Genomic DNA, 9,905 nt, shown 5'->3' with positions numbered 1-9,905 from the left:
TTTTATTGGTCTTATTGGAAAAACAGCTTGTGGTTTAGATGGAATACATGGTATACTGGCTTCTTGCTTGGCTTTGGTTGTAGGTGAGCCCAGAAGTGTAAACTCTGAGTGATTTCCTTGCCCTAATCAGTGCTGTGTATAATTGACATGGCGGTCTCATCTGTAGCACTGTGTAGGGATAGAAGTGTGACTTTGGGGTGAGTGTGCTTCCTAATATGTGTATCTTCAGTCCTCAGGGAGCTTGGTATCAATTACACTAGAAATTGTGATAGCCAATGCCTCCTTCTTGGTACTGAGGGCCAAAAAGTTGGCTGTTCTTTTGTCGCACTGGCAAGTCTGAATGATGCTAGGATTTGTGGAAACAATGATCTTGGCTCTAGGTCTGTATGAGGTGGATTGGACCTTCCCGATGTTCTGCTAGGAGAGTTCGGCTGGTGCTGGGGCTTATAAAATCAACAACTCTAGTCACAGCACTGGAGAAATGTGAACTGAACACCGCTCCAGTCCTACAAGGTTACTATAAGGTATACAGGAGAGTTTGCACGTGCAGGGATAGTTCCAGTGAAGGAGAATGCAGGAAGGTTCTTCCCTAGGTTGTACTAGATATATTCCAGTGGGTTTGAAGAAATTAGAAACAATTATTACAGTCTTGGTGTTGCAGGATCCATTGTGGTCATTAACTAGATCTCCCAGGGAGGGAGCTAGGTGTTTTTTGTTTGTTTGTTGGTTGGTTGGTTGGTTTTGTTTTGTTTTTGTTTTAAAGATTTATTTATTTATTTGAAAGTCAGAGTTACACAGAGAGGAGAGGCAAAGAGAGAGAGAGAGAGAGAGAGATCTTTCATGTGCTGGTTCACTCCCCAATTGGCAGCAATGGCCGCAGCTGTGCCAATCAGAAGCCAGGAGCCAGGAGCTTCTTCCAGGTCTCCCATACAGGTGCAGGGATCCAAGAACTTGAGCCGTCTTCTACTGCTTTCCCAGGCCATAGCAGAGAGCTAGATCAGAAGTAGAGCAGCTGGAACTCGAACCAGTGCCCATATGGGGTACCGGCAGTGCAAGTGGTCACTTTACCTGCTATGCCACAGTGCCAGCCCCAAGGTGTCTTGATTAGTGGTAGCCACATATCTGAAGTAGAGCAATGAAGATAGAATACTCCAGATACCCAGATACTATGAGTGAGTGTAAATACATCAACAGTCCAGGGTCCACAAGACACAGATGAAACTGCCTCTTGTTCTCAAAAGGCATACAAGGCTTTTGCTGAGGTTAGTCTCCAGGAATCCCAGCACCATGAACTAGGAAGAGTAGAGGAACTTCCTCAGGTCAAGTGCAGATGTGTTATGGGCTGCTGCTGGTCACAGGCCCAAGAAATTGAGGGAAATCCCCCTGGATCACATAGAATGAGTGAACACAGCTTTGGGGCTTATGCCCAGAACACACACAGTTGAGAGACACAGGGGTCTGTTCTCTGCCACGTAAATTGCCCTTCTTGTGGCTCTGGTGGGGTGGCTTCCAGTAGTTGCAGAATAGACAGCAGCTGCATGACTCCACATTGCCAATTCAGTATGGTGCTTTGGGAAGTGGGGAAAGATATGGAGACAATGTGGGTTCCTTTTTGGAACAAAGTAGTCACTTAGGCCCTGTTAGCTCCCCAGACCATAGGGAAGGACAGTGGGGAGACTGAGGAATTCTCCCTATGTTAAAGCTGCCATTGGTTCCACACACTGCAACTTCTCCATACCTTGACTTAGGAAGATGGCATGACTACAGCAACGTGCCTGCCCTCTTTCCTCTCTGTCCCATGAAGTCTGTTCTGTTCTGTAACTTTATCACTGAAAATCTCTGTCAGTCAGTCATTGCCCTGGAAATGTGATCCTTTATTTTTCTGGTATCTTTATGTGACTGAGGTCAATTCAATACCTCACTATTCAGCCCTCTTGGATTTAACTCTGCTGGTTTATTTTCATCTTTATAATCTCTAAATGTTGGAGTACGCTGAATCTCTTTTCTTTTTGTAGTGGTAAATTTAATTTTACTTTGAAGGAATTTATTAATATATTAGATTCTCAAGGTCACAGAAAATGCATAATTACTACAATGCAATTCTCATATCAATATGATATCAATACAAACAGAGCAGATTCAATGTATTTAATAGATACAATTTTATCTACATTTTACATTGTTACTTCCACCAGACTATGTGCTAATGAATTCTTTCTTTTTTTTTTTTTTTTTTATAGGCAGAGTGGTCAGTGAGAGAGAGAGAGAGAGAGAGAAATGTCTTCCTTTGCCGTTGGTTCACCCTCCAATGGCCGGCGCGGCCGGCGCTCTGTGGCCGGTGCACCGCACTGATCCGAAGCCAGGAGCCAGGTGCTTATCTTGGTCTCCCAGGATAAGCCCAAGCACTTGGGCCATCCTCCGCTGCACTCCCTGGCCACAGCAGAGAGCTGGCCTGAAAGAGGGGCAACCGGGACAGAATCCGGCGCCCTGACCGGGACTAGAACCCGGTGTGCCGGCGCTGCAGGCGGAGGATTAGCCTAGTGAGCAGCAGCGCCAGCCCGCTAATGAATTCTAAACTTAAAATGTTACTCTGAATAAAAGTTTTCTATACTCAATGTCTATTTGAATTGTCTACTTGGATGTTATTTGGAATTACAAATTTAATATATTCAAAATTTCGTTCTTGTTACCCCCCCATCATATTACCTAGAATTTCTAAAATTTTCCCCTCTCCACTTTCCTTTAGACTGAAGCATTTGGAATTATTCTTGATTATTTCTTATCTCATATTCTACATCTCATCCTACATGCCTTTTCTTTTTTTGACAGGCAGAGTGGACAGTGAGAGAGAGAGACAGGGAGAAAGGTCTTCCTTTGCCGTTGGTTCACCCTCAAATGGCTGCTGTGGCCGGCATGCTGCAGCCGGCGCATGGCACTGATCTTATGCTGGGAGCCAGGTGCTTCTCCTGGTTTCTCATGTGGGTGTAGGGCCCAAGGACTTGGGCCATCCTCCACTGCACACCCGGGCCATAGCAGAGAGCTGGCCTGGAAGAGGGGCAACTGGACTAGAACCCGGTGTGCCAGCACTGCAGGTGAAGGATTAGCCTATTGAGCCACGGCGCCGGCCTACATGTCTTATCTTTAATTGATATCTGTATTTTGTGGACTTCTTTCCATTTGCGCTGATACTCTCTGATGAGTCTGAATCACTTCTTACCTTGAAAATGGTAACTGAGGCTAGTACTGTGGCATAGTGGGTTTAATCATGGCCTGCCATGCTGGCATCACATTGGGGTGCCAGTTCTAGTCATGACAGCTCTGTTTCCCATCCAGCTCCTTCCTGGTGCACCTGGGAGGGCAGCAGAGGATGGCCTAAGTGCTGGGCCACTGCAACCACATGGGAGACTCAGAAGAATCTCCTGCCCCATGGCTTTGGCCTGACCCAGCCCTGGATCTTGTGGTCATTTGGGGAGTGTACCAGAAGGTGGAAAATCTCTCTCTCCTCCCAATCTGTCTCTCCCCCTCTCTCTGCAATTCTGCTTTTTGTATAATAGATCCGTATTATGTACATATATAGCAACTTAACTGATGTGCCAAATTCAATATTTGTCTGGCTAGAGCTTATTCCCAATACAGCAGATAGTGTGATCATGGTAAAAAGTAAGATTGTATCATCCCCTACTCACAACCCTCCAACAGTTTACCATCTCACTCAGAGTAAAAGGAAAATTCTTACAGTGAGATATGAGCCTTATATTATCCTGCTTCATTTAACACTCTGCCTTCATCTTCTATTGAACTTGTTGCCCACTCTATTCTGACCTCCTCTCACACACTAATGTTCTCATATGAGAGACTTTGCACTCAATACTACTACTGTATGGAGAATTCTTACTCTAACCCTGCATGGAATAGTTCTCCCACTTCCTGCAGTCAAATTCATACGCCATCTTTCAATGAAGCATTCTCTGGTCATTATTGGAAAACACTTTTGCTACTTTCTAATATTATATAAATGCTTCCATATTCATTTTTTCTTCTTAGCACTACTTTTAGTTAATATTAGTGAGATGATTTCTACATAGATGGGAAAATATGTATATTGATAGATTAGATAGAAAGATTATTTTTCCTTAGGGTCTATGTTGTGGCTTGGTACCTAAAGGCTCAGAAGAGACAAAATAAATTTGTAGATATTTTATGAATCAGCACAACCATTTTAAAAATATAAATATTATAAATTTTTGTCAATTTTTTTTTCTTTGACAGGCAGAGTGGACAGTGAGAGAGAGAGACAGAGAGAAAGGTCTTCCTTTTTGCCGTTGGTTCACCCTCCAATGGCCGGCGCGGCCGGCGCACCGCACTGATCCGATGGCAGGAGCCAAGTGCTTCTCCTGGTCTCCCATGGGGTGCAGGGCCCAAGCACTTGGACCATCCTCCACTGCACTCCCGGGCCACAGCAGAGAGCTGGCCTGGAAGAGGGGCAACCGGGACAGAATCCGGCACCCTGACCGGGACTAGAACCCGGTGTGCCGGCGCCGCAAGGCGGAGGATTTGCCTAGTGAGCCACGGCGCCGGCCTGTCAATTATTTTAAAGAGAGGTAAGTATTAAGACAATCATTTGTAAGAATTTTACTGTGTTTTACTATTTTAATAATCTGAAGTTATTAATATCTATTCTATCTGTGTAATAAATACCATATAGAATTTCATTACTTATAAAAATTATATCCTATAACATCACAATGAAACAAGGAACTGATGAACACTGTACTATTTCTTCTAAGAGAAATTTAGAGTAAAGTTTCTGGGAGCCTTTAATCAAGACATTTTTATGAATTGGTCAGTATATAACCTCATTTTATGTGTGTTTCTGTTTAAATGCACTTATTTAACACATATTGTTAATTCATGAATGTTGAACTCATGACCAATAGCACAATGATTCATGCTCGAAAAAGGCTTACCTAACGCAAATTTTTCCATAATGTACAGTACAGCCTACTTGTGTTTAGAAACACCAGACAGCACTTAGCAGTACATTTGGGGACCATTTCAACCAACAAAATTAGCAACAAAAAGCCCAAAAATGAGGAAAATGTGGCAGTAAATAGACCACAAAAAGAATGTTTATGTATAGCCTAAAAACTGGAATAAGAAGACAGAACACTGTATTGTTCAACCTGGAAACAAGAACACTCAAATTTTTAACATTCTATTCATGTCTGAATGATCATAGAAGATCCATAATATTGATTTGGAGGGTACAGATAAATGTAATGAGTAGGCTAATTCACAGATATTGAATCTATGAATAATGAAGATTGCATTATTATGAACTAATGAGAAATGTAAAATTATCCTCAACTCTGTTGTTAGTGATGTCGTATTGGTAATTTTGAATTGTTCATGGTACAAGCATATATGGCACAGAAAATGACAAATGCTGGATGAAGTCTTTATTTATTGTTTTGGTTGATTGCATAGACTAGGAAAGTTAGGTTGAATATACTAATGTTAATTACATTGTTATTACACTGTAAATAGCATGAAAAAATAAGACACTCAACTTCTAGTATTTGGAACCTATTGTATAGTCAGCAAAGAAGTCATTCATGTCATTAAGTAGGAATGAATTTCTAACACATGTCTTTGCTGTTGTATTTTCATCTTACTCATCAGTACGGACAAAACTATCAAATAACATTTATATCAAATCTATACTGATTGAATCAACCCTTGGGGCATTCGGATCTGGCTAAAAGGCCCATGAGAGTCTCACAAGCATGGAAAGCCATGACATGGTGGCAAAAACAACCTAAATGAAAGATCCTGGTGAACAAGACAACAGCAGAAGGAACAGGCATTCAAGGAGGGAGACGCCTTTCTCCCAAGGGAGGAAGGAACCTCTGCTGTGATACGGCCTTGACTAAACAAGTTCAGAGTTTGTGAACTCAAGGGGCTTCCATAGCCTAGACAGCTCATGGCAAGAGCCTCGGGTGATCGCTGACATCATAAATAATAATGCCAATTGTTAAATCAACAACGGGAGTCACTAGGTACATGCTCCCCACGTAGGATCTCTGTCCTTAATGTGTTTTACTATGAAACTTAAAAACAACACTGCTAGTCGAACAATACCCTATACCTGGTGCGGTTGTGTGAGGGCAGCCTGTTGAAATCCTTGCTTAGTATATACTAAGTTGATCTTCAGTATATGAAGGTAATTGAAAATGAAACTCAATGAAGGGTGGGATGGGAGAAGGAGTGGGAGAGGGAAGCGCCGCAGGAGGGAGGGAGGTTGGGGGGTGGGAAGCCACAACAATACAAAAGTTGCACTTTGTAAATTCACATTTATTAAATAAAAAATTAATAAAAAAATCTACACTGATTTATTCATTTCATTAGTAGTTTTTTTAACATTGAGTAAGCCATTGATTTGTAAATCAATCAATAACATATGTACTCTAAACCTACAAATTTAGATAATCAAGACTACATTGGTGGGGCTGGCGCCGTGGCTCACTTGGTTAATCCTCCTCTTCCTGCAGCACCATCATCCCATAAGGGTGCTGGGTTCTTGTCCTGGTTGGTCCTCTTCAGTCCAGCTTTCTGCTGTGGCCCGGGAAGGCAGTGGAGGATGGCCCAAGTGCTTGGGTCCCTGCACCCGCATGGGAGACCAAGAGGTAGCACCTGGCTCCTGGCTTCAGATAGGTGCAGTGCCGGCTGTAGCGGCCATTTGGGGAGTGAACCAACGGAAGGAAGAACTTTCTCTCTGTCTCTTTCTCTCACTATGTATGACTCTACCTGTAAAATAAAAAAATAAAAAGACTACATTGGTTATCCAGAAGCAGGCAGAATGACTCCATGTACAGAGCTGAATGTTATGTGAACAGCAGTTGTTGCATTGGTATATCTGAATGTACACCATCTATCATCTCATTTATACTATCAACTCTCAGAATGACTATATACAGTTCTGCTTTGAAGAATTACAAGTTACAAATTAATAAAGCTTTGTTTTATTGAGGACTAAAAGTAAAGTATGTCCAGTCATTTGTTTCCTACCTAGATATGCACTTATGGGTCATGATGTGTGTGACCTTTGTTTACAAAGCTTATACTAACTGACTGTTGATGAACAACTTAATATGTTATCCCTCTTAGTATTGTTTTTGTTTGTTCTACTTAATACTTTTGGTTGAATACTGTAATCAATACACAATTCTTCATAAGTGCTGAAACTTAGCTGAAAAGTGATCGCTGTTAAATATAAGAGTGGGAATAAGAGAGGGAAGAGATGTGTAAATCGGGACATGCTCAAGCTGACTTACCTCAAATGGTAGACTTAGAAACATACCAGGGGATTCCAATTCAATCCCATCAAGGTGGCATGTACCAATGCCATCTCACTAGTCCCAGTGATCAATTTCTATTCACAATTGATCATAATGATAGGACTAAGAGTCAAAGGGAGCACACAAACAAGACTAGTGTCTGCAAATACTAGCTGATAGAATCAAAAAGGGAGAGAACGATCCAACATGGGAAGTGAGATACACAGCAGACCTATAGAATGGCAGATGTCCTAAACAGCACTCTGGCCTCAGAATCAGCCCTTAAGGCATTCAGATCCGGCTGAAAAGCCCATGAGAGTATTTCAGGCATGGAAAGCCAATACACTCTGGGGAAAAAAAACAAAAACAAAAACAAAAACCTACATGAAAGATCTCCACGAGTGAGATCCCAGTGGAAAGAATGGGTCATCAAAGAAGGAGGTACCTTTCTCTGAAGGGAGGAAAGAACTTCCACTTTGACCATGGACTTGTCTAAATATGATCAGAGTCGGTGAACTCAGGGGACTTCCATAGCCTTGGCAGCTCATGACAAGAGCCTAGGGTGATTCCTGATGCCATAAACAAGAGTGTTCATTTGTTAAGTTAACAACAGGAGTCACTGTGCACTTACTCTTCATGAAGGATCTTTGTCCTTAGTGTGCTGTACATTGAGATTTAATGCTATAACTAGTACTCAAACAGTATTTTTCACTTTATGTTTCTGTGTGGGAGCAAACTGTTGAAATCTTTACTTAATGTATGCTAAACTGATCTTCTGTATATAAAGAGAATCGAAAATGAATCTTGATGTGAATGGAAAGGGAGAGAGAGTGAGAAAGGGGAGGGTTGCAGGTGGGAGGGACATTATGGGGGGAAGCCATTGTAATCCATAAGCTGTACTTTGGAAATTTATATTCATTAAATAAAAGTTAAAAAAATAAAAATAAATAAAAAAGCATTAAAAAAAGCTTATACTAACAATGCTCTGTTAGTAATTAGCTGCAGAAATTACCCCTCAGTTCTAAAACTTATGGTTCAGATGATTTTATTGCCTTCATCTGAATCTGTACAACTATCATATATGGGAAGAAAACTCTGGGATCTTAAGTCAATAGTTATTTTCAATATTTGGTGGAAATTCATACTTAACCATAAATCATGAAGTTAATCTACACAGTTTGAGAGTGATTTTAGATTCCTGTGTTCTGACCCGGTCATTCTTGGAAGGAATGCAGTGAATAACTTCTGCATAACTTAGAAGTTACAACCTTTGCAGCTTTTTTTTTTTTTTAAAAAGAATAGTTCCATTTACCAAATTTCTGAATTCACTAGCTTCTAAAACTGGTGTTCAGTGAAGATCTGAAACCGAGGCCACTACCAGGGACCATGTAACCCAACCCAAGAAAATCAGAATTCTTTCCAACTTAAGGAAACAAGAGATTTCACTAATTCTGAAAGTGAGTGTGGAAAATGCCCAGTATACCTGCTTACCCAGAACAGTCTCCCAGTTTACTAGGAAGGCTTTTGTCTGTGCATAAATGATGGCTATTTTCCTAAGCAACATCATTACCACCTATTCCTTACCACATGGTTACACTGAAAACTGAAGAATAAGTACATTTTTCACTTACTGAGCACAAATATAGCTACCAACGTCATCTGGAAAAGGTATTTCAAGCTCTGAGAGTAGAAAAACTAAGGCTCTGATGGTTTAAGAGTATTCAAAATTAAAATATTAAATCTTTCACAAATATTTCACTCCTTACACAAAGATACTAAATTTACATTTCAATATTCTACTCATATATGCATTTTTAAATCAGATACTTCTCATTTACATTTAGGAGTAAGTGGCAACTGTTTATAAAGTCAAGGGTAAGGGTAAATGATGAGCTATAATAGGTATTTAGATATTCAAGATTCAAGTAAAAATCAGTAAAGGAAAGGGTACCAGGGAATGCTTTGGGGATGTGGATTTTTTAATATAATATTGCAAATTTCATTATTTGTAAACTGTCTCCTATACATCCTTTTTATCGACAGAATACATACTAACTTTATACATTTATATAGCACACTTACTTTTCCTTCAGAGATCTGAATACTATTCAGCCTTTCGTAGCACACTACTACTTACATTCTACTATCAGTTTAGTCATCCCATTCACTTCGCTATCAGGTTGTCACCTTCCTCAGGAATCTCTTGTTGATGGACCCTTTTAAAATGAACCTGGACTGGTTCCCTCCCATGTGGCCCACATGCAGGCCATGGAAAGCACAGTGTGTGCTCTTTGTTCACTTGGAAAGCCACTCTTTCCCAATGATCTGTTTTCTCCTAGTGAACTGCTGCCAGGTTTGTGGACTAGCATTCACTTGAAATCCATGCATAGGAGGGATTCTTCCAAAATTTATAGAAAATGCATGCTGCAAAATCCTAATCATGGATTTCAAAAATATTTTTGTTCTAATCTTTGAACTTCATTTTACACAAGCCTTTGATATCCATAAAAAAGGATAGCAAAATCTAATGTAAAAATATACAACTTCATGGTTCTCAAATTCTGTATG

At 40.6% G+C, this 9,905-nt stretch overlaps 1 long non-coding RNA gene across 1 annotated transcript in view; it reads right to left on the bottom strand.

Moving 5' to 3' along the window:
• Window positions 1–6,336: 6,336 nt before the first annotated feature.
• LOC138849738 (uncharacterized) overlaps window positions 6,337–9,905 on the bottom strand; it is a 50,908-nt gene continuing 47,339 nt past the window's right edge. Inside the window, exon 2 of the long non-coding RNA XR_011388869.2 lies at window positions 6,337–6,807. This is a non-coding gene — a long non-coding RNA (uncharacterized LOC138849738). The remainder of the gene's footprint in view (window positions 6,808–9,905) is intronic.

Source organism: Oryctolagus cuniculus, chromosome 5 (genome assembly GCF_051225735.1).
Source record: "Oryctolagus cuniculus isolate XC-2025 breed Fujian yellow rabbit chromosome 5, ASM5122573v1, whole genome shotgun sequence".
NCBI lineage: Eukaryota > Metazoa > Chordata > Mammalia > Lagomorpha > Leporidae > Oryctolagus > Oryctolagus cuniculus.
Note: the sequence above shows the minus strand (reverse complement) of the source record. Positions and strands in the feature narration are given on the sequence as shown.